The 25,748-nt window shown below is 43.0% G+C and overlaps 1 protein-coding gene across 6 annotated transcripts in view; it reads right to left on the bottom strand.

The window, feature by feature from the left end:
- AKAP2 (A-kinase anchoring protein 2) overlaps positions 1 to 25,748 on the bottom strand; it is a 370,807-nt gene that overhangs the window by 92,160 nt on the left and 252,899 nt on the right. The gene's annotated exons all lie outside the window — the stretch shown is intronic.

The raw sequence follows: 25,748 nt of genomic DNA, 5'->3' as shown, positions 1-25,748 counted from the left end.
CATTTCACGGCAAATAGATGGGGAAACAATGGAAACAGTGACACACTTTATTTTTTTGGGGGGGGGGGCGCTCCAAAATGACTGCAGATGGTGATTGCAGCCATGAAATTAATAGACGCTTGCTCCTTGGAAGAAAAGCTGACCAACCAACACAGCATATTAAAAAAGAGAGACATTACTTTACTGACAAAGGTCCATATCGTCAAAGCAATGGTTTTTCCAGCTGTCATGTATGGATGTGAGAGTTGGACCATAAAGAAAGCTGAGCGCTGAAGAATTGATGCTTTTGAACTGTGATGTTGGAGAAGACTCTTGAGAGTCCCTTGGACTGCAAGGAGATCCAACCAGTCCATCCTAAAGGAAATCAGTCCTGAGTATTCATTGGAAGGACTGATGCTGAAGCTCCAATACTTTGGCCACCTGATGTGAAGAACTGAGTCACTGGAAAAGACCCTGATGCTGGCAAAGATTGAAGGTGGGAGGAAAAGGGTACGACAGAGGATGAGATGGTTGGATGACATCACTCACTCGGTGGACTGGACATGAGTTTGAGCAAGCTCTGGGAGTTGGTGATGGACAGGGAGGCCTGGCAGTCCATGGGGTCGCAAAGAGTCAGACACGACTGAGCGACTGATCACGACTGAGTGACTGAACTCAACTGAACTGAGTATTCCATTATATACATGTACCACATCTTCTTTACTAAAATATATTCTAGACTCATGTGAACTTCCTTGTTTGTTCTTTCCACAAAAGTCTTTTAACTGAGATAAAGCAGGCTAGGCTAACCATGACCCAAGTCTGTGGATCACAAATAGGTCTTTGTAGAACACACTAAATGTGTCAGCCATGGCAATGCTTAGGCCAGGTCACGAGACTTGTTTCAAATGTTTCAGTTGAGAGGGGCTTCAGGAACTCCCATGGGAGATCAACCCTTAGTCTTTTTACTTAAGCATTTCCCCCCCAAAAGCTTTGTGTTTATCTGAAAACATAAGACCAGCCATGACGATGACGCATTCTTGCTCAGAACAAAGAATCTGTCATTAAGATGGACTTGCAGATAGAGATAGAAGTTTTGGAGTTTTACACAAAGGCTCACTCTGTGCTTGAAAATTTACAGTGAGGATATTCTGAGAGCAATGCAGAATCAACTGTAATTTTCCTTTCTTGTACCTGGCAAGCACAGTGGTAGAATCTTTCCTAAGGCAATACTTAACAGTTTGCGTTGGTTGCCATGTGAATTCTTGGACCTAAGGATAAACAGGGATGTATTTCTACTCTTCCTGATTGTCTCAGATTTCCATTTTCTAATGAAATCCTCCTAGAGTCTCACATTGAAGTCGACATGCTAAGTTAAGCAAGGAATGAAAGAGGGAAGCCAGCTGGGTGAGCCCAGGAAAGAGGGTCATTTGTGGTATCGACCAAGGTGGAATTGGGGCCAAACTCTAGAGGGGAAATGAATTAAGTAGCCCATGAGGTGAGAGCAAGATTTAAGGAAGAGTCATTGAATCAAAGCGTAGGTCTAAGAGCTGGCTGCTCTCTGAGGTGGGCTATCTGGGCAGGCATCAACATGGAGGATTATGTCTCCTGGTGGTCCGTATACCTCTAGAGCACTTATGCTATATAAACACTGCTTCCCCAAACAAGGCATGGCTCCTGCACATAAGGACGACTGTTTCCTAATTCTGTCAACCAATGTCCTCCCCATCCTCATCCCCCTCCCTTCCTTCAAACCCTTAGTGCCATTCTCAGACCACGGAGGACCCAGGACAGCTCACGTCTCTCAGGTCCACCTTCAGTTGTTTTTTTTTTTCCTTTTTCACAAATGATACCATAGGCAAATTCTGTCACCGGCATGATTCTAGAACAGTCCAAAATTAGCAGAAGACAGTTTTGGGAGACCGCTGATCAATCAGGACTGTCCCGTTCTGCCTGGTGACCGGGCAAGATGTGGAGCTGGTCCAGAGTGAGTTCATCACTCCAAACCATCCCAGCATGGCTGCAGGGTGTATGCAAAGGCTCCTTTTGCCCTCGTGGTCTAAGCTCAGCTCTCCTCCGTCCTTCACACACAGGCAGAAAGTGCGGGGCTACAATGAGCCCTGATTCAGTGCTAGCAGCCTGGTCCTGGACATCCCAGCCTGTTTCTCTTATGTGCCACCCTGGCTGATGGGCATGGGTTACTATTTACGAGAAGCAAGAATTCACTGGGTTAATTCCCAGAGCATAAGCTAAGGGCATATCTTGAAAGGCTGCCATAGAATCCTGCCCTTACTCACAGCAGAGAAAAAGACAAAAGGAGGAAGGGTGGGAAGGGAGCCAAGGAGGGGTCGCGTGAAAGGTCAGGGGAGAACAGATGTCTCTTCTTTGTTGCCCCCTCCACCACTGCCCTCAGAAGTCCTCACCGGCCTTGGACCACCGGCAAGCACGGCCAAACCCATTCTCTAGTGGCCACCTGGGAAATGTAACTAAATGATGAAACTTTTAGAAAAAAGTTTGAATGTTACTACCTTAGATGTGGTTTCTTAATAGGGCATCTAAATGCATGCACATAAGGATGACAATTTCCTAATTCTCTCTCAACCCATGTTGCTCTCAATCAGCTTGATCCTTTCATATTTCAGTATTACTGACAGCTACTGCTGCACTGGAGGTGGTGGAATTTATTCTTCCAATTTTCCCACTTCTTCTATCTCTTGTTTTTACCTAGATTATAAGACTACTAAGTTGCCTAATAATAAGGAACATGCGTATACCCATGGCAGATTTACGTTGACGTATGGCAAAACCAATACAATATTGTAAAGTAATTGGCCTCCAATTAAAATAAATGAATTTAAATTTAAAAAAAAACTATGTAGACAAGTAAAACAGATGACATGTCTACAGTTTTAATGAAACAAGATAAATCTTAAAAATGTGTGCAGAGTGACATGTATCACCCAGGTATCTGAAGTTGTTGACTGAGTTAAATTTTACACAAATGTCAGCTTCCTTTTTCTTAATCATCCAAAAGACAATAAACAAAAAGGCATAGCCTGTCACTTTAGGGAGTAGAAAATTGGGTTGAAGTCTATGGAAAATGAGGAAGATTAAGATTTTCTCATTTTTCTTTTCTATTTCTCCACACACCCTGCCCCCAACCCATGTCAATGAATGTATAATGAAACATGGTTAAAAGTTCTTTTATCAACTGGATTAAGCAATGCACTTCCCTGAATGTACTGTTATATTGGTTCAGAGAAAATTTATGATAATAAAAAACTGGAATACAATACAATGAAATAATAATATGAACTAATAATAACTCAGCCCTCAGTGTTTCCCTACCACCCACTCTCTGCACTATGTATACTGACAAGAAAAAATCATAACCAAGCATTTTCTTACTTACATTATTAATATTATTAATATTATTAATAATATGTATATTATTAAATGAATCATATGGAGTCCAAGGCAAAACAGTCAATATCACAGTGATATCCAGAACACAGGTATCCCAAAAGTCATCCACAGGTTCTTAGAACTCCATAATACTACTGCATCTGAGTGAATTTTATAGAGTTTTAGCCAAAATTTACCCAATAAGAAACAATAAAAGGACCAAAAACACTGAGAGTATACTCATTTTCCATGCATCAGTGAGGCGGGGCAGTTGTTGTGCAGAAAAGTTTCTAACCTAAAAATAATTGATCATCAAATGAAAGAAAACCAGAAGGAGGAATTATATAGGACCTGACCCCAGGAGCAACAGAAGAAAGTCAACTGAGCCATGAACTGCCAAAGACATCAAAAGATGAAACACGTCCTGGGAGGGGGAGCGGGGGGCGGGGGCGGTGCTCAAGTAAGAAAGCTTTCCAAAGGCACTTGTAAAATTTAAGAAAATGCAGAGTCATTTTCATCTTTATAGTTTCCTTGAGAAAAGAAAATTTTTGGGACCACTCCATAATGTCCATAAAAATTCTTCATCCTGTATTACAAGTTGAACAGTCACTATTTACCGAGTATCTATTAGACTCTTTATATTTTCTTGTTATATTTCAGTCTCTAAGTCATGTCCAACTCTTTTGTGACCCCATGGATTGTGGTCTGCCAGGCTCCTCTGTTCGTTGGATTTCCCAGGCAAGCATACTGCAGTGAGTTGCCATTTCCTTCTCCAGGGATCTTCCCGATCCAGGGATTGAACCCGAGTCTCCTACACTGGCAGGCAGGTTATTCACCACTGAGCCACCAGCGAAGCCCCCTTTATATTTTAGATTAAACCATATGAAATTTCTAATACCTGACCATCTCAATCTATAAAAATGGTAATTTCCAGTGGATTCTACTAATTCACTGCATCTAATATCTAATTCAAACCTTGCAAGATGGGAATTATAATTCCCATTTGCAGATGAAGAAATAGATATAAGGAAGAAGGGTCATGTGCCCCAAGGTCATGAGGGTACCAAGAAACACCAAGTTCCCACCCGGGTCTCACAGATCCCAAAGCCAAAGGTGAGGAGCCTTTCTGTCAACAGTACAGCCAGAGTTATCTGGGCTAGTCCAGGCAGTTAAACATGCATTTAGTAGAACACAGAGCTTAAATAATCACACTTAGTCTACCAAGTTTTTGAAATATACTTTGTACCACATGTCAGTTTATGTATCACCCTGAGCAAATTACTTAACAACACAAGTTTTCTGATCTGTAAAAATGAGAGGACTGAACTAATAAAGGCACATAAAGGATAGAAAAGGTATGGACCTAATAGAAGCAGAAGATATCAAGAAGAGGCGGCAACAATACACAGAAGAACTATACAAAAAAGATCCTCATGACCCAGATAACCACGATGGTGTGATCACTCACCTAGAGCCAGACATCCTGGAATGCAAAGTCAAGTGGGCCTTAGGAGGCATCCCTGAGAATAAAGCTAGTGAGAGTGATGCAATTCCAGTTGAGCTATTTCAAATCCTAAAAGATGATGCTGTGAAAGTGCTGCACTCAGTATGTCAGCAAATTTGGAAAACTCAGCAGCGGCTACAGGACTGGAAAAGGTCAGTTTTCATTGCAATCCCAAAGAAAGGCAATGCCACAGAATGCTCAAACTATCACACAATTGCACTCATCTTACACACTTGCAAAGTAATGCTCAAAATTCTCCAAGCCAGGCTTCAACAGAACATTAACCATGAATTTCCAGATGTTCAAGCTGGATTTAGAAAAGGCAGAGGAACCAGAGATCAAATTCCCAACATCCATTAGATCATTGAAAAAGCAAGAGAATTCCAGAAAAACATTTATTTCTACTTTACTGAATACACCAAAGCCTTTGACTGTGGACATTGTTAAAGAGATGGGAATACCAGACCACTTTACCTGTCTCCTGAGAAATCGGTATGCAGGTCACAAAGCCACAGTTAGAACCGGACATAGAACAACAGACTGGTTTCAAACTAGGAAAGGAGTACGTCAAGGCTGTATACTGTCACCCTGCTTATTTAACCTATATGCAGAGTACATCATGAGAAATGCCAGGCTGGATGAAGCAAAAGCTGGAATCAAGATTGCAGGGAGAAATATCAATAACCTCAGATATGCACATGATACCACCTATGTGGCAGAAAGCAAAGAGGAACTAAAGAGCTTCTTGATGAAAGTGAAAGAAGAGAGTGAAAAAGTTGGCTTAAAGTTCAACATTCAGAAAACAAAGATCGTGGCATTCGGTCCCATCACTTCATGGCAAATAGATGGGGAAACAATGGAAACAGTGACAGACTTTTTCTTTTAGGGCTCCAAAATCACTGCAGATGGTGATTGCAGCCATGAAATTAAAAGACACTTGCTCCTTGGAAGAAAAGCTATGACCAACCTAGACAGCATACTAAAAAGCAGAGACATTCCTTTACTGACAAAGGTCCATCTAGTCAAAGCTACGGAGTTATCAGCGCCGCTGGTTCATCCTTCGAGGAAACCTCCTCTTCTACCTGGAACACCAGGCTGACCACACACCCCTGGGTCATGTATGGATGTGAGAGCTGGACTGCAAAGAAAGCTGAGCGCCAAAGAATTGATGCTTTTGAACTGTGGTGTTGGAGACGACTCTGGAGAGTCCCTTGGACTGCAAGGAGATCTAGCCAGTCAATCCTAAAGAAAATCAGTCCTGAATATTCATTGGAAGGACTAATGCTGAAGCTGAAACTCCAAAACTTTGGCCACCTGATGTGAAGAACTGACTCATTTGAAAAGACCCTGATGCTGGGAAAGATTGAGGGCAGGAGGAGAAGGGAACGACAGAAGATGAAATGGTTGGATGGCATTAACGACCCAATGGACATGAATTTGAGTAAGCTCTGGGAGTTCACAATGGACAGGGAAGCCTGGCATGCTGCAGTCCATGGGGTTGCAAAGAGTTGGACATGACTGAGCGACTGAACTGAACTAAAGGATTGATTAGGTCCTTTTTCATTTCCTTAAAGTTGACTAATAAATATAACACATTTTTAGTTTTTAAAACAATTATCGTAACTCTTTGGAAGCTAGCCAATAGAGAAAAGTTTAAAGTAGAAAGAGAACGTCTTTCTAAATTTCCCATTCTCCTCTAACTTCGGTGCTCTGTATCCATCTGAAATATCATCAGATCTAAGTGTGGGATGCTAAGCCATTCCCTTAGCATCTCTGAGACTCAGTTTCTTATTGTGCAAAATGGGACGGGGTGATGTCAGCTCGGCCTCCTCTCAGGGGAAGAGGAGTGTATTAACGCAGGTGTATTAATGCAGGTGAAAGTGTTTCCACAACGGGTCTTCTGCAAGGTTTTATTAAGACTTCGCTGGAAGTCGTGTCACATGCTCCCCTCCCTGGAATTTGCCAGGATACCCATCAGGTGGGAATGCCTGCCAATCCTCTTCCTCCCCAGGGTCTCCCCATTCATGAGCAAGCAGCTTCCCTCAATGAGTCAGGACAATAAAGTTTGGCTTCCCTGAGCTAATCAGATAACATTAGAAAAATGGAAAAAGCCACCAGATATGATTCAACCACACACACAAAATTCTCATAAAACCATTTCTGAATCATGTTCACATCATCCCTGATAAATCAGACTAGGTGGAAAGCAGTGAGTGTGAGGGGACCACGGGGAATCACTCCATTATGATTCTAGGTCTGCCTCACTTGTCTTCCCAGAGCCACAGGTTCTGTGAGGCCGATAGGCTGTTTGGAAGCTGTCATTTCATCAGTGCCTCCCAGTCATCCTACAGCTTTAGAGTTAAGCCAGAAAGAAGACGCACACATCATTTAACTTGGAGCCGACAGAGACGCACTCACATGATTACCTCGTAAAGATAATCTAAGAACCTACTTGATTAAAAGAGCTGAAGGTTCTGTGACATTGAGAATATGGAAGGGTTGAAACCACCCACATTAATAAGCCACAAGAAAGACAGGCAGTGGATTTAACGTACTAAAAATGCACCTGTCTCATGATCAAAGGACATTTTTCTCTATTCCTGGGACAAACAAATGTTTAAGTCAACTAAGAGTCAAATAATAATATCCACAGTTTCCAAAACACTTCTACATGGCAACTTACTTGATCCTGAATGGTTGAAGGGGAGAAATTTACATTTATTAAAAACACAGTATTGACAATACGCCAGCTACTCTGGACTGGTTCCTGCACAGAAACCACTAATCATACGTATCACTAGCCCCGTTTTGCAGTTTGCAAAACTAAGGCTTCGGGAGGTACAGTAACTTGATCAAGTTGTTCTGAACGCCTCAGTTCTACAGGATTCTTTCCCTACAACCTAGCCCTTTGACTAGGATTACTAGTGGATTACTAGTCTGTGGATTACTCTATAGCTTTAGAGAACGTAACAGTTTGCAAATTAGGTCGAGCTGTCCCTGAAAACTGTCAGCTCCCTTCCTACACTCTTTTCTCGTTTGTGTACCCTAAGGCCTTCCATGGTGGGCCGTCCTACACTCTGTTAACCAAGGGCTGATATTTCTGGTGCCCAGAAGTGAGACAACCAAGAGAGGAGTACTCTGCACCACTGGAGAACACCCCAGACCCACAGCTGGGGCAGCTCGAGTAGGGGTTCCTATATCGCTTTAGTACTACCATCAGATAGTATCAAGCCCAAAATACCTCTCAGTAACTGCACCACCACTCCAAATCTTTACTTTCACCCTATTCAGTTGCCCACTTCAAGGGGCGTTGGACAGAAGTCTGATCAGGAAAGCAAGAAAAGAACAAAATTAGCCAAGTGAAACCTCCTGGAGACTTCATCCTATTTGGACAACCCATCATGAAAGTTTATTTGAGTAAAATATACAACCCCAAAGGATTACACATTCCATGAAATACAATCTGCCCCCAGTTCTGCTGATACTCAAAATTATGGTATTACAGGGGGGAAAAGTTTGGAACATAAACAAATATGATTCTAAACCCAACCTGGGAAATGCACTTGCTAAATCCTCCCTCGGTAAAAGCCACAAAAGTATTTCAACCACCACGGCCTTATCCTTCTCCAGAGATTTTGGCAAAAAGAAAAGCCTCCAAATTTAAATAAAGAAAAGCAATCTCCAAGTTTGATTTTCACTTGTAATGGCAAAGAGATGAGTACATTTAAAGGTAGCACAATATTCCTTTACCCACCCCAGCAGACTGAATAAATCAGTAAGTAAATAAATAAGCAGACCGAGTAAATAAATAAATTCTTGATCAGAAAGGCTGATCGAAAGACACCACGGAGTAAACAGAACTCCAGGAGGGGTGGAGAAGCCTGGGCGCCTTTAGCTAATTGAAGCAAAGCTCCCTAGTCGGCAACCTAAGGACAAACCGGTCAGCTTTAACCAGCATATGATGGAGGGAAAGCTTCATTAACACTAGTAAACAAAACTACAAAATGACATGGCAAGGAAAGCTGAGACCTTGACTGTTTTCTCTCTCACAATATTAGCTTACAGCTTAGCAACAGCGAGGGTGGAGGAGGAAATTCCTATGTTCGCACCCACTCCTCTCAAATGCCTTTTCTTTTTTTTTAAAGAGAAATCTATTGTTGGGGCAAGGCAGACTCAGATTTTTTTTTTCTCATGGGTAATAATGGATTCAATTGCCTTGAAGTCCATGGACCTCTGGGTAGGAAATACCAAGCAGACAAACAGGAACAGAGTAATGCAGCAGCTAGATGTGTCCTAGACCTACATTCTAGAATACCTTAGGGCACCCCCGTATAGAAAAATATTTAACTTAGCAAAGCTATCAATTTGATTTTTTAAAGTTTTCTTGTGCTCAGTTGTGTCCAACTCTTTGCTACCCCATGGACTGCAGCCCACCAGGCTCCTCTGTCCACAGAGATTTCCCAGGCAAGAATACTGGAGTGAGTTGCCGTTTCCTTCTCCAGAGGATCTTCTCGACCCAGGGATCTTGAACCTGCAACTCTTCCATCTCCTGCATTGGCAGGAGGTTTCTTTACCACTAGTGCCACGTGGGAAGCCCCCAAATTTTAAGCATTACTAGAAAAAATGAGAGTATTTCAATATTCAAGATGAAAATAATCGAAACATGAAGTTTTTAATTGTGAAAACAGCCACAATAGCATTATCTACATGGGCAATGTTATCTATCAGACCTACGTTACCAAGAGATGGAACCTAGCCTTCCCTTCTAACAGGTCCAGAGCTAGAGAAAGCCAACTTCCTCACCAGTTAGATGAAGGTTATCTCCTAACGGTCTTTCCTTTCCTCATTCTATATCCTCCTGTGGATACGAAAGCCAGGCCACATCCACTTTTATTATCAGTTATCTGATAAAAACAGTTTATTCTTACTCAATAATCTGAGAATCTCTAGAATCAATTACCATGCAAACGATCATAATCTTAAAGGGAAGTGAAGAGGAAAGACAGGATAGGAACCACAAATACTTGCAAAATTGTGGCAAATGCAGATACCAGTATTTAGTCATATTAAAAGAACAAGAACAATATATTAAAAATAACTGACTGGCATTAGTGGGTAATATGTATGTTAGTCTTGAATGCTAACCACATGTCATGCTCTCTGTTAAACTCTCTTTCAATGTTTTCCCATTTAATCCTCCCAACAATTCTATGGGGAAAGTACTATTATCCCTGTTTTATAGGAAACAGAAGCTTAGAGATTCAACAATTCACCCGAGGTGACATGGTTGCTATGGACAAAGCCAGGATCGGGGCTCAGGCTATCTACCTCTGGAATCCATACTATAGCTTATACTCCCTCTAAGCCATCTGTTGTACAAATCCACATCCACTTATGACACATCCTAGTCGGATGTCTCATGTTATATGAGCTTTGCTCTCTGATTTCCTTTTTCCTGTAGTTGTACTTCAGCACTTGCTAGAGAAGTGAATTCCTTCAAAGTAGGGACTAGGGAATTATTTTGCTCTCTAGAGGACTTCAAAGATAGATAATACTTCTCAACAACAAGAGTGAGAGAAAAGGGGAAAGCAGGACCCCAGGTGTCCATCAATGGATGATGGATCAACAAAATGCAGTATAGACATATTCTGGAATATAATTCACCGATATTAAAAAGGATGGAAATCCTAGTACCTGCCACAACATGGGGGAACCTTGAGGACATTGTTGTTGTTCAGTTGTTGAGTCACGCCCAACTCTTCACAACCCCATGGCCTGCCACACACTGAGATTCCCGGTCCTTCACTGTCTCCCGGAGTTTGCTCAAACTCATGTCCATTAAGGACATTATGCTAAGTGAAACTGCCAGTCACAAAGGAGAAATACTGTGTTATTTCACTTAGATGGGTTACCTAGAGCAGTCAATCTAAGAGGGACAGAAAGCAGACAGTGGTTGTCAGAGGCTGGAAGGTAGAGGGGAAAGAGAAGCTGGTGTTTAACAGGTAAAGGCTTTTAGTTTTACAAGATGAAAAAGTTCTGTGGATGGATGGATAAGAATAGTATCACAACAATGTGAATGTACTTCTTGTCACTGAAAATGGTTAAGATGGTCAATTTTTTAAAAAATCTTTTTACTTTAGTATTTTTATTTTTTTTAAAGGTTTAAAGAAATTTATTTACTTGGTCGTGCTGGGTCTTAGCTGCAGCATGTGAGGTCTTTAGTTGTAGCATGCCAACTCCTAGTTGTGGCCTTTGGGATCTAGTTCCCTGACCAGGGTTCAGACCAGCCTCCCTGCACTGGGAGCATGGAGTCTTAGCCCCTGGACCACCAGGGAAATCCCAAGATGGTCAATTTTATGTTTTGTGTATTTTACTACCATGAAAATGAGAAACAAGCAAACAAGAGGAAGAGCTAGGAGTGTCCATCACAGAAACGCCGGCAGCATATACTTCTGGGCCCGGCAGGCAGAAGGGACGTGCCGTGATGAGCATCAGGAAGCTGGCCCTCCGCCTGGAAGTCACCCTGCTGGGGTGACACTGAAGCCCCACTGACAGGGAAGAGCCGTCCAGGGCTGCCCCCAGAGTGTTTCCACAGCCTCGCAACCCCCGGCTCACTCTTGGAACATGCCCCTCCGACAGCCAGGGAAGCATGAGGAAACAGCAACTCTATGAACATGTGTCTCTGAGACCTCAGCAGGCACCTCTTCCTGTTTCAGAGACGGGGCCGGTGTAGGCGCAGGCATGCGGTGCCCTGGGTATGCCAGAAGACAAGTCCAGGCATCCATCGTTTCCCTCCACGTGGAGCCAGGGTGGGAAAAATAAGGTGGGGGGGAGCGGGCATAGTTTTCACCTTGGCAATGTGACAAGCGAGGGTTAAACTGCAAAGAATACTGAAAAATGTGACGGCTCGGGATTCCTTGGATGACAGAGGGGTGGTAATTATGGAGGTGTCCCCGTCCCAGGGCCAAAGAGCAGCCTAGACAGCAGGAAAACACAGCTCAGCTCAAGTCTTCCTCTTCAAATCAGTCCTATGGCCTCCGATGAGGGCGCCATGAACCACAGGTCCATCCCAGAGTGTTCACCAAGGAAATGCTTGGACCCTCAAACCACGTGGACCTTCCAACCCTCCCTGAGTCAACTCACTGAGTGTTTAGGTCCCACTGTCTTCAAGACCAAGGTTCTCCTTTGGCTTTCAAAAGACAGATTTTCACAATCTTTTTGTTGGTGGTGGTGGTGACATTTATCTTCTATTTCTGCCATTTGGATTTATTTTTTGACTTTTTTTTAAGATAAAGTTAATACAAATGAAACAAAATTTCTCTGTGGATGCCTGATTTACTGCGGTAAAATATACAAACATAAAATTTACCATTTTAACCATTTTTAACTGTACAGTCATGGGCACTAAGTATACTCACATTGTTAGCTACCAACACCACCATCCCTCCAATGAACACTTTTCATTTTTCCAAAATGAAATTGTACCCATTTAACACTAACTCTCCATTCCTCCTTCCTTCTAGCTCCCAGCTCCTGGCAACCACCACTCTAGTCATATTTCTAAGATCTTAACAAATAGCTTCTCCTTTTACTTTCTCTCCACCTTCCTTCCCCTTAGGCAGGCAGGCTGCCAGGAGGATGCTTTGCTTTGGGGATCTGGTGTCAAGGAGTCAAGGTTCTTCCTGGCTTTTTAAAAAAAGCTGTAACAAACTCAGCATATTAAAAACAGAGACATTACATGCCCGACGAAGGTCTATCTAGTCAAAGCTATGGTTTTTCCAATAGTCATGTATGGATGTGAGAGTTAGACCATAAGGAAGGCCGAGTGTCGAAGAACTGATGCTTTCGAACTGTGGTGTTGGAGGAGACTCTTGGGAATCTCCCTTTGACTGCAAGGAGAGCAAACCAGTCAATCCTAAAGGAAATCAACCCTGAATATTCACTGGAAGAACTGATGCAGCAGCTGAAGCTCCAATATTTTGGCCACTTGGTGCAAAGAGCCAACTCACTGGAAAAGACCCTGATGCTGAGAAAGATTGAGGGTAGGAGGAGAAGGGAGTGACAGAGGTTGAGATAATTGGATGGCATCACTGACTAAATGGACATGAGTTTGAGCAGACTCTGGGGGACAGTGAAGGGCAGGGAAGCCTGACATGCTGCAGTTCATGAGGTTACAAAGAGTCAGATGGGAATTAGTGAGTGAACAATAAGCTACTGACAAGATTAAATATTCATTATCATAATCTCCGAGTAGCTGCTCTTATGGAAGATTCAACTCACTAAAGAAATATGAAAATTCGAGCTTTTTAAAGTTATACTCTTTGGAAAGAAGGTTCGTTCCAATTTGTGGATGAAAACGGGTCCATGTTAAAGGTTGAAGGTTTCATTCAATTGTACATGAATTACGTCTTCCTCTGTTCTTACCAACTCTGCCCTTGGTTTGGAGCTATTCTTCATAAAGTGCCAGTAATTGCTACTTTGAAAGGGTCCAAGGATTTGCAGTAGTCAATTCTGTGATGATTCTTACTAGCGGTTTCCAGATCAATTTGTGAAAGGCATAAATTGTAGCCCGAAGAGTTTCTTGCAAAAGATGGCATACATTATCAAACCCAAGAGGGCCCTGGAGGCATTCATGAGATGTGACTGCACACTAAGAGGGTGTGTGCTGGAGTCAGGAGGGGCAGCTCAGGGGACAAGGGACTATACGGTTTTCTTCCTCTCAATTATATACCTTTAAGACTGGTCTTAAAGACAAGTTTGTTGCTAATGCTGATTTCCCAATTATTTCCTCAAAACAATTACTAGGAATCAGTTACCAGGTGTCAGATCTCCCCTTTTTGTGACATAACTGATAATCCTCCACAGTAAACTGATCTCCTGTTCTCTGATTTCCAGTATTCCCTGTAATTCCACATTTCCTAATTTAAAGCCCGCTGGAGCAGATCAGGTGGTCTACTGGAAAAAACACAGGCATCCCAATACTGGGAAGATGCATTCCACTCTGGTTGGAGGCCCAGCTTCATCTGCCCTGGCATCTGGGTCCAAATGCTGGAGCTGGACATTCTGTGTAGCCCACTGGTCACCCTCCAAGGCCCTCCGCCTTTTCATTTGCAAAGGATCACAAGAGTCACGAAAAGAAGGCACACAGAAGTTGCAAAGATGTTTTCTTCTCCTTGGAATGCCTTGGTGATAACTCCAGTTTGGTTCCAAAACTTGTAGAGAACAACCTACCTCACGGATTATGTTTATTAAAAAGAACAGGAAAATGAGTGTTACAATACCAACAGTGAAAGAAAATTGGAAAACACACCAAAACCCATAAAGAACTCTGTTTTCCAATTCTAGAGCTCAAAAAAAAAAAGCAAGTTTAATGAGCATAAAACAAGAGAGTAGGTAGAGGTGTTCATAGCTATTCTGAAGGAGATGAATGACAGGGATTCGTTACTGGATAGAACTCCAATTCATAACTTATTTCCCCCTTATTACACATTGGACATGCTAGTTTCACTTCCCCAGTCATGGTTCAGGCTGATTTTCAGCTGATAAATGGAGAACAGAGAGAAAAGAAGGAAGGGAGGCAGAGGGGATGGAGGGGAAAGAGTTCCAGATGTTCTGGGCCAAGAATCTAGAGAGGGAGAGAGAGAGAGAAAGGGGAGGAGAGAGGACAGTTTGTCAGTGGAGGTGCTGGAATTACAGGAGCTGAGTAAGAATATGAGAAATGAGTTGCTTCAGTGGTGTCTAACTCTTTTCAACCCTATGGACTGTAGCCTGCCAGGCTCCTTTGCCCAAGGGATTCTCCAGGCAAGAATACTGGAGTGGGTTGCTACTGCCATCCTTCAGGGGATCTCCCCAACCCAGGGACAGAACCCAGGAATGGGGGAGGTGAGTAAATCTCAGGAGGCTGGGAGGCAAGGTGATGGGCAAGAGGCTTTGCCTCCCTTCACCAATCTTGCTGTTTATTCCCTTTCCTCCCGTAGCCTCCAGGTGGCACAGCAGAACAAACACAGCATGCCTGGGGGCTGTGAGCTAGAACAGAGGCCTGAGCAGGTTTAGGGAGTAAAACAAAGAAGCAAAATGCAGTTGCCAGGCAGGACTGGGGAGTGGGAGTGTGACCCCCAGTACAGCATACTCAACACCTGTTCAGAAACATTTCCACTGCATCCTGGGTACCACTGTCAAAACCCTAATGGAAATCTATCATGCTGCAATTGCAGCATGAAATTCACTCTTTGCAAATGCCAGTGAAGAGAATCACATCTGCAAAGCAAAATGCAATCAGTATCATCTCATTTAAGTTAGGCTTGCTAGAAAGCTCCCCTGTGCCTCTGAGGCTATGAAAACATATCTATAGGACGTGAATTCCAGATCTGGACAACTAGATCGGAATTTCTCAGCATCAGCACTATGGACGGGTGGGGCAAGCTGCATCCTGCTAGATTCTAGTTGCACCCATTCCCCCTCCAGAGAGACAAGCCCTCAAGTCAGCCTCCTGACTGCTGTCCTGAGGCTTGGTTAGTTTTCACAATGGTATCCACCAGACCTTCCTCCCCCAGGTCCAGGGTAGCAGAGCTTCATACACTATAATGTGCACACAAATCCCTGGGGGTTTTTGTTACAAATGCAGATTCCAACTGGCAGGTCTGGGATGGAGCTAAGGATACTCTAGTTTCAACATAGCCCCTGGGTGATGCTGATGCTTCAGGTCCTCAAACCACACTCAGAGCACCCAGGCCCCTTAGTACTGGTTTAGTCACAGGAAGAGGGAGCAGCATAGGAAAACTGGCTGACATCCCATAACTTGGCCGGTTACCGGGTAACCTCTCAGTGCCTCAGCACCCTCACTTGAAAAGCCAGGGTGACTGCAAGCATTAAGTAACAGAGTGCAGACAAAGCAACTGGTTTGGCATCTGGCACTCGGAAAATGTTAATTCCCTCCCCCTTTCTCTGAGCTCCTCCCAGCACCGTGCCTAGAAACCTCAAGGTCAAGGCATCCCTGGGGATTACAGGGAATCCCCTAGAAGAAAACACTCAATTCCATTCTGAGTGGTGGTTGGCGAGGGAGGGATTTCTTCCCTTTTCTTTCTTCCAGCTTACACTCTCTCTGTTGGTTACACCATAACATCTGTCACCCTTTGGAGGCTGTGAATTGTTGAACTGTTTTCGTAATGAAGCATACGATGAAAATTTAAAAACAATGTACACATTGTGATTTCATGCAAAAGCAATCTCTCCCACTCTCTGGGCCCATCTCCGAGCTGCATTTAACACTGATTTAAACTCTTCTCAAAAGGAAAAATTGATCTCAAACAGGGATGTGCTTCGGATCGGATCAAAATTTCCAAAACCATTTGTGCATTTTCCTCCCCAAATGAATGAAGTCTACTCATCTGTAATTGTATCCAGGGAGAATCCTTGCTATCCTTAGTAAGGATAAAATGTTCTGATGCAAAAATACTGCTCTACCAGGCTAAATATAGCCTTTTGGGTTCACAGAGCACATGGCACATGGACCTTGATTTTAACACACATACAGAGAGAGCTTTTGAATTCAGAGTTGTGTAGATTTTTCTAGAATATTAACTAAGATGAATTCCTTTGGGAAAATCATTCCCTCAACCACCCTCCTGCCCCCCACACATATGAAAAAGTCTCAACAATAGTGTCTTTCTCTATTTGTAGGCTGTATCAAAAAAAAAAAAAAGTATGTGAGGCATCACTCCAAACAAAGTAAGTTTCTGCATTATTCCACTGTGCAAATGACATCATGTGAATAGAAGCTGAGAAAGGCAGCTGCCCCGGTAGTTAACTGCCTACAGGAAAGTGTGGTTTGGCCTTCCTCATACTTACACCCAGGTGCAGGGCTTAGTCAGCCCTGGCATAGCTCTGCATTCGAGCCCGGTCAGGCTGGCGGGGAAGAAAGGCAAGCGGGCGTCCTTCCCTCTCTTCTATCTGGGGGTTAGGGCTTCCCCCAGAGTCTGCAGGGCTGGTCTCTGCTAAAGGAAACCCCAGCTTCAGCCCTGGACCCCCAGGATCAGCACGCACACCTTGGAGAAATCACAGGGATGGACAGACAGCCACCTAAAGAACTCCTCTCTCTTCATAGAACTTGGAATGGTACGGGCAACCCGGTCCACACACATGCGCTCCTTCTAACCAAGAAAAAACGAAAACCCTGGAAGGCCTGGCAAAATTCTCTAAACCTCGCTAACCCAGGGCATTCTAAGACCCATGGGGTAACGTTCAACCCAATCTCCTTTGACAACCCAGGAAAAACTAGCATCACCGTTTATCCTTGCTCAGCACAGTAATCATCCTTTCCAAGGCTTCCTCACTAAATCATAGATAGAGCTTATGAAAAAAACATCTGAGAAGAGAGCTTAACAGTTCCGGGCTGGCACTGGTATACACTGATTTGATTGCTCACCAAGCCTATCTAGCAGATACGGAGTTTGGGGCACTCAACAGAATAGAATGCTCACGTAGAATTCTGTTGATGGAGCCCCAAGATTGCCATCATCATCTGCTCTTGGCATCACCAGCGGAACCGGTTTAAAAGGCAGCATCCAGGCTCCTCCCACAGGGATGATGCTGACAGTTTGTATCACATAGACACTGTCTGCCCCTCCATGGACACCTGGCTAAGGAATCACACATCCAGATATACTGCTCAAGTGTAACAGGCAAATTCCTAGGAAACGGCCTTTATGCAGGGCTGAGGCCCCTAGGCAAAGGATAGACACTGGACAGTCACTGGCCCTGAGGTGGACAGTCCCCAACATCCAGAGATGTTTTGAGGAGGGACTTCCCTCCAGTAGACAGTGACTAAAAACTAAACTTCACAGGGGCACTGTAAACTGGGTTAGGTGCTACAATGTTCTGCTTTTTTAATCATGTTTTTTGTGAATCCCCAACTGCTTTTTTCTAACTGATTCACTTCCTTAAATACATACAGGCTTATTCCAGTCCAGGCCCCCAATGCTGGCTGGCACCCTGAATTTGGTAGAAAAGTCTGGACCAAGGGTGAAGGTTAACTTTTATTTATTTTACAATTCTTATTGGAGTCTAGCTGACTTACAATGTTGTGTTAGTTTGGCGCGTAGAACAAAGTGAATTAGCTATACATACATATATATCCACTCTTTTTAGATTCTTTTCCCATATAGGTCGTTGTAGAGTGCTGAGTAGAATTCCCTGTACTATGTAGTAGGCCCTTATTAGTTATCTATTTTATATAGTAGTGTGTATATGTCAATCCCAATTTTCCAAATTATCCCTCCCTACCCTTTCCCTCCTGGTAACCACAAGATTGTTTTCTACATCTGTGACTCTACTCTGTTTTGTAAATAAGTTCATTTGTACCACTTTTTTTTCTAAGAACCCACATATTAGCAGCACATTTGTCCTTCTCTGCCTGCCTTACTTCACTCAGCGTGACAGTCTCTAAAATTCATCTATGTTGTAGTAGATGGCGTTGTTTCTTTCTTTTTTATGATTGAGTAGTGTTCCATCTGAATGCAGAGTTCCAAAGAATAGCAAGGAGAGATAAGAAAGCCTTCCTCAGTGATCAATGCAAAGACAGAGAGGAAAACAACAGAATGGGAAAGACTAGAGATCTCTTCAAGAAGATTAGAGATACCAAGGGAACATTTCATGCAAAGATGGGCTCGATAAAGGTATGGACCTAACAGAAGCAGAAGATATTAAGAAGAGGTGGCAAGAATACACAGAAGAACTGTATAAAAGAGCTTCACGACCCAGATAATCACGATGGTGTGATCACTCATCTAGAGCCAGACATCTTGGAATGTGAAGTCAAGTGGGCCTTAGGAAGCATCACTATGAACAAAGCTAGTGGAGGTGATGGAATTCCAGTTGAGCTATTTCAAATCCTAAAAGATGATGGTGTGAAAGTGCTGCACTCAATATGCCAGCAAATTTGGAAAACTCAGCTGTGGCCACAGGACTGGAAAAGGTCAGTTTTCATTCCAATCCCAAAGAAAGGCAATGCCAAAGAATGCTCAAACTACTGCACAATTGTACTCATCTCACACGTTAGTAAAGTAATGCTCAAAATTCTCCAAGCCAGGCTTTAGCAATACATGAACCGTGAACTTCCAGATGTTCAAGCTGGCTTTAAAAAAGACAAGGGAACCAGAGATCAAATTGCCAACATCTGCTGGATCATTGAAAAAGCAAGAGAGTTCCAGAAAAACATCTATTTCTGCTTTATTGACTGTGCCAAAGCCTTTGACTGTGTGGATCACAATAAACTGTGGAAAATTCTGAAAGAGATGGCAATTCCAGACCACCTGACCTGCCTCTTTAAAAACCTATATGCAGGTCAGGAAGCAACAGTTAGAACTGGACATGGAACAACAGACTGGTTCCAAATAGGAAAAGGAGTACGTCAAGGCTGTATATTGTCACCCTGTTTATTTAACTTATATGCAGAGTACATCATGAGAAACGCTGGGCTGGAAGAAGCCCAAGCTGGAATCAAGATTGCCGGGAGAAATATCAATAACCTCAGATATGGAGATGACACCACCCTTATGGCAGAAAGTGAAGAACTACTAAAGAGCCTCTTGATGAAAGTGAGAGGAGAGTGAAAAAGTTGGCTTAAAGCTCAACATTCAGAAAACTAAGATCATGCATCCAGTCCCATCACTTCATGGCAAATAAATGGGGAAACAGTGGAAACAGTGGCTGACTTTATCTTCTGGGGCTCCAAAATCACTGCAGATGGTGACTGCAGCCATGAAATTAAAAGACGCTTACTCCTTGGAAGGAAAGTTATGACTAACCTAGACAGCATATTAAAAAGCAGAGACATTACTTTGCCAACAAAAGGTCCGTCTAGTCAAGGCTATGGTTTTTCCAGTAGTCATGTATGGATGTGAGAGCTGGACTATAAAGAAAGCTGAGTGCTGAAGAATTGATGCTTCTGAACTGTGGTATTGGAGAAGACTCTTGAGAGTCCCTTGGACTGCAAGCAGATCCAACCAGTCCATCCTAAAGGAGATCAGTCCTGGGTGTTCATTGGAAGGACTGATGTTGAAGTTGAAACTCCAACACTTTGGCCACCTGATGCGAAGAGCTGACTCATTTGAAAAGACCCTGATGCTGGAAAGATTGAGGGCAGGAGAAAGGGACAACAGAGGATGAGATGGTTGGATGGCCTCACTGACTCAATGGACATCAGTTTGGGTAGGCTCTGGGACTTGGTGATGGACAGGGAGGCCTGGAGTGCTGCAGTTCATGGGTCGCAAAGAGTTGGACACGACTGAGCAACTGAACTGAACTGAGTATTCCATTCTGCATACATAACACATCTTCTTTATCCATTCATCTGTCGATGGATACTTAGGTTGCTTCCATGTCCTGGATAGTCAACAGTGCTGCTATGAATACTGGGATGCATGGATGTTTTGGAATGATGATTTTCTCCAGAAATATACCTAGAAGTGGGATTGTTAGATCATATGACAGCTCTATTTTTAGTTTTTTAAGGAATCTCCATGCTGTTCTCCATAGTGGCTGTACCAATTTACATTCCCACCAACAACATAGTAGGGGTCCACATCCCTTTTTTCCACACCCTCTCTAGCATTTACTGTTTGTAGATCTTTTGATGATGGCCATTTTGACTTGGGTGAAGTGATATCTCATTGTAGTTTTGATCTATATTTCTCTAATAATTAGTGATGTTGAGCATCTTTTCATGTGCTTTTTTAACCATCTGCATTTTTTTTTTTTTTTTTTAAGAAATATCTATGTAGAGCTGCCAATTTTTTGATTGGGACTTCCAAGGTGGCCCTAGTGATAAAGAACCTGCCTGACAATGCATGAGGTGTAAGCAACGTGGGTTTGATCCCTGACTTGGGAAGATTTCCTGGAGGAGGAAATGGCAACCCATTCCAGTATTCTTGCCTAGAGAACCGCATGGACAGATGAACCTGGTGGGCTACAGTCCAGGGGGCTACAAAGAGTCAGGCACAACTGAGCAACTTAGGACACAGCACATATACACATTTTTTTAAATTGGGTTGTTTTTTGTTGTGGTGGTTATTGAGCTGCATGAGGTGTTTGTATATTTTGGAGATGAATTATTTGTTAGTTCCTTCATCTGCAAATACTTTCTCCCATTCCGTGGGTTGTCTTCTCATTTTGTTTATGGTTTCCTTTGCCCTGGGAAAGGAACCCACCTTTTATGTGGGTTTGTTTCAAAGAAAGATTTGTAGCACTTAAGAATTAACTCAAAATGATGTCTCTGGTGTGTCCACCTCTTCCAGGTACTAGATAATCATCTATCCAAACAGCCAACTCTACTGCAAATCCATGAGAAGTTCAATGGTAAGACAAAAAGGACTGAATTTACTAGGCTTCCCAGGCTCTTCTGAAAACCTTTTTTTATTTTAACCCTCATGGCAAATCTTTACTTAATACATTCATCCACATTCCTCCTTATGACAGAGTAAGCTCATTAGAGCTGACAAAAAATCTTCCAGGAGTTGGTGAAGGGGGATCTCAGTGACCCGCATCCCACTGCCGGTCACCGGGTAAGCTGAAAGCCTAGGATTCTGGTCCTAAAAATTTGGGTCCATTTTCCGATTGAGAAACAACTTCTGATCTACTCAAAACATCACAAGGGAGCAAGCCAAGATGACTGGAAGAAGTCTCAATACAATAGTACAAGTGCTTTGTGGGGAAGGGAAGGAGAGGTATGTCAGTGAGATTCTCCAAGTCAAAAGGAGGGGCTGTGGGTGGCATGGAGGTAGGGCCTGGAGAACCTCCAGGCCCAAACATTCTTTATCTGATCAGTGTAAGGGATGAACAATTGATCTGCTACACAATTGCTGGAAGTTTTAAAGTTAACTTTAAAAACTGTTTACTTATTTGTATCTGCCGCAAAAATGAAAGAAGACTCTGGTTAATTTAAGAAAACAACCAACTTGGGGAGGAATACACGTGCAAGGTGCTTCCATTTCTATCTCATTTAACACAAGTTTTGAAGTAGGTAGGTTTGGGTACCCTCATATTTTATAGATGAAGAACTAAGACTCAGTTTATGTGATATGCTCTAGATCTCACAGAGAATTTGGCCAACACACTAATGAATCCCTGGTGACTCAGTGGTAAAGAATCCTCCGGCAATGCAGGAAATGAAGGTTCAATCCCTGTGGGGAAGATCCGCTAGAGAAGGAAATGGCATCCCACACCAGTATTCTTGCCTGAAAAATCCCATGGACAGAGAGGAGCCTGGGAGGCTACAGTGCACGAGGCTGCAAGAGTCGGATGCAACTTAGTGATTATACCACCACCACCCAATGAATGTGAGCCCTGCCATGACTCTGGATAACTGGGGTGGTGTAGTATGTGAATATTTGGCTCTGCTCACCCCATCTGCTCTAGTCAAACATCAAACCAACCATGAAATCCCTGCGAGGAGGAGCTCAAAGGACAGTGAAATCCCTACCAAGTTCTACGGCTTTGTCCCCTTCCCTGGCATTCACGCCATGACTCCCTCAACTCAGACACGGATCCTCCAAGGCAAAGAAACCACCTATGGGAAGCTCCATCATTTCATCCCCACCCCATCCTCTGCCTGAATAAGGAAACCCTCAGCATGCTACCTCCCAAGGGTATCTTTCCCAATCGCATGGCCCATGGGGTCTTTCTGAGATTCCAACCAAGAAGGGAACAAAGCCACTTACATGTCCTTTGATCCTATTCCAACATGTCCCTCCACATCCTGGTAACACTCCTTGTTCTTAGATTTGGAAGATAAGTTCCAAAGAGAAAGAGGTCAATGGGCCCAAGGATGCTCTCTGTCCCTCTGCCTATGTTGTCTGTCCTCTTCTGCACCTCCTCAATCTCAGAATTCACTTCAAAAGGCAAAAAGAACCTCTGGCTGAACCCTGGAAAAAGTGCATCCTGCTTTACTGTAGGAAGAAGGCAAGGTCTTGATTAACTCATTGTTCTGGTGCTCAGCTTTCATAGACTGGGTCAAAGAACAGCAATTATATTTGTATTGGGATTTCTGGTTTTGTTTTGTTTTTCCAAAAGCCAGCCTCTAGAGACTGTCATGGACTAGGTTTGGCAATTACACTTCTGCCCTCCTATAAATTATAATTCATATCTATGCTAACATCACACATTAAGACTACAAAATCCTGAACGGTCAAAAGGAGGACAACAGTATATGCATCAAGGTAAACTCATTAAGGCAGAAAGTGGTCAAAGTGGGGTAGTCATTTAATACATCCTACAAACATCTCCATCAACACCAGTTGGAAAAAATTTTTAAGACTTGGTTTTAAACTTTAGTTACCTATTAGTTAATATTAATAAGTATCCTTATTAATCAAGTCCTATTTAAATCACATAAACATACTCTATAACTTTCTTTTTGAGCAAAATATAGGTTTGCCCCAATATCTGAAAGTAGATTATTCCTATCAAACTTTTGGTAAGCTGAAATGGCATAAAGTAAAGAGAATCCCTGACTTCACGTTACAGCAGGCACTTCACTTCTATGAAAGACTCATGTTATAATTTGATAATAGCTTTTTTCATAAAAATGAAAATCTTTGGATTTCTTTCAGTGAGTGAGATGTAGATCCTGGGTAAAAGCTAAGTGGTAATAATTCCAACTTTCAGAAAGTGGGAGAAACCTGTAGTAGTTTTTCCTGTTAGAAAAGAGATGCTTTCCACTTTCTATGATACATTTCTGGAAAATGTGTTTGAAGGACATATGTCCAAAACTCAACAACAGTCATAAATTCTTAGGAGGTGATTCTCTAACAAAGATATTTCTGTCTCTCCCTCTCCTTCTCCATCTGCTTCCCATGATGGTTCAAGGAGACACTGCCTTTGTCAGGCCCAAGCCACCCAAAGCACTCCTGGATGAGGCTGGTGCTAGTGCAGGGCCCTGAAGCTTAAGCTTTTTTAGCATCACAAAAAATCCGCCTCTAGGTGTCAAGTTTACACAGTACAAAAGAAAAAATCAATCTTTTAGCAAAACTTATTAAACTTGTTGAAACTGATAAGTGTATTAATCAATTCCTTGAAATTTTCAATAGCTTGCACAGGATGTCAGACCAATGATCGAAGCAAATGGTGCCTCCCACGTGTCTCAAGATCCAAAGGACAGCCATTCCAGAGGCTAATTCATGTGAGATCATACCAGAGTTGATAAATGGATAAAATTAAAAACTAGAACTGGTGTTCAGAAGTCAATTTTCAACATGCTCCTGTTTTCATCATTAAAATCGCTCAACACAACTGCCATCCAAGTTCAATTTCATCTTCATGTGAAACATTTCTCATTGTCCTGATAAGTAGAGACTTGTGATGACAACCTTGATAGAAATCTAGGACAGGGGTGCTTTAAGAGTCCACCAAATCTATAAAGACAGTAGAATCTAGACAATAATTGTAATAATTAATTAGAAAGTCTGGGGTATTAGCATTTTTTAAAAAATAACATTTAATAGTGTAATTTCTATATTAAAATACTGAAAGGTTTAGAAATAAAACCACCAGTAGATCACTTCCCCCTCACTTGATAACTAAATTAAGACAATCTGTTCTGATTTTATTAGCCAGAGATCCTGAGGCTAGTGAGTCAGAAGGAGCCACTTATGAAAGTGAAATAAATTCTGACAACACTACCCTAAATTCTGCAGGCAGGAAGCCGTTTCAACTGTCATGCCAGAACTATGAGATAATGGGTATTTCAAAATGTTTGTCCCATCTCAAAGCCCAATCTCACACTAGCATCTTGGCATCCCAGAAAGAAGTTGAAAATGAACTCCACTGCCAGAGAAACATCTCAACACTTAATTGCCCAGACTTAGTAAGGAATCTAGAGACTCAAGTCCTATTACTTTAGTTTCTCCTGGCTCATGACTAATTTTATTGGTGCAGCTCAGAGTAACTGCTGGGCCCTCAAGACCCATGGTGTGCCCACTCAAAGGAGAAGATGCCCTTTAAGCAAAGAATCTATGTCAAAACTCGGGAGGGGGCTGGCAGCGAACAGTCATTAAGAAGGGGCTTTAAGGCAGTTTCAGTTCTTATAAGACTCTATGCTTAAAGAAGCAGTGGACTCCTTACTAAATATGCCTCATTTACTAAATATGCCTCATTTCCAGACCTGTTACTCTGACATTTTATTGATCAAATTTGAGGAGGCTGCCAGAAGTAGGAGAGTGTTTAATTAAATTGGGAACATTTCCAGGAAGAAAAATGTGATGCTTAAATGAACTCTCTTCAACTAGAGCAAACCAAATAAACAAATCCCCTGAGATTACCCCAGTGAGTGGCGGGTTTGTACTAATTCAGCCACCAGGTGCCAGTGACCGGGGGTTAAGATGGAAGGGTGCTCCCTAGGAGTTGTTTGCTGACTCGTATATACCATACAGATGCGTGTATCTGTGAGTGCGCGCAGTCTTTTCGAAGGTACATACTTTGCCGGGGAAGCGGGGTGGGGTGGGGGTGGGGGTGTTCTGCAAGTTTGCCCAAATTAACGGTGCTGCACTTAAAACTGCTCCAGGGAAGGGTACAGATTTGCCAATGTCTCACCACAAAGCCTATCAGAACCAAACTATTATTGCCCCACGCGGAAACTGGCTTTACTGGGTCTGGAGAAATAATCCACCATCGCTCCAAACGAGTCACTTCGCTCCCAGATGCTCCATTTTTGCGGACTGGGGAGAGATTCCCCAAGGCTGCTCATCTGGCACCCGAGCAGGGGAAGCTCAGAAACCACCTTGCGAGGTCCGCTCCCGCTGGTCCACCCGCCGCCTGGTTCCCCACCACCCGCAGCCACCGCTTCGTCTCCCGCGCTCACCCACCACCA

Source organism: Capra hircus, chromosome 8 (assembly GCF_001704415.2).
Source record: "Capra hircus breed San Clemente chromosome 8, ASM170441v1, whole genome shotgun sequence".
Classification (NCBI taxonomy): Eukaryota; Metazoa; Chordata; class Mammalia; order Artiodactyla; family Bovidae; genus Capra; species Capra hircus.
The sequence above is the reverse complement of the archived record's forward strand: the minus strand, read 5'-3'. Positions and strand labels throughout refer to the sequence as shown.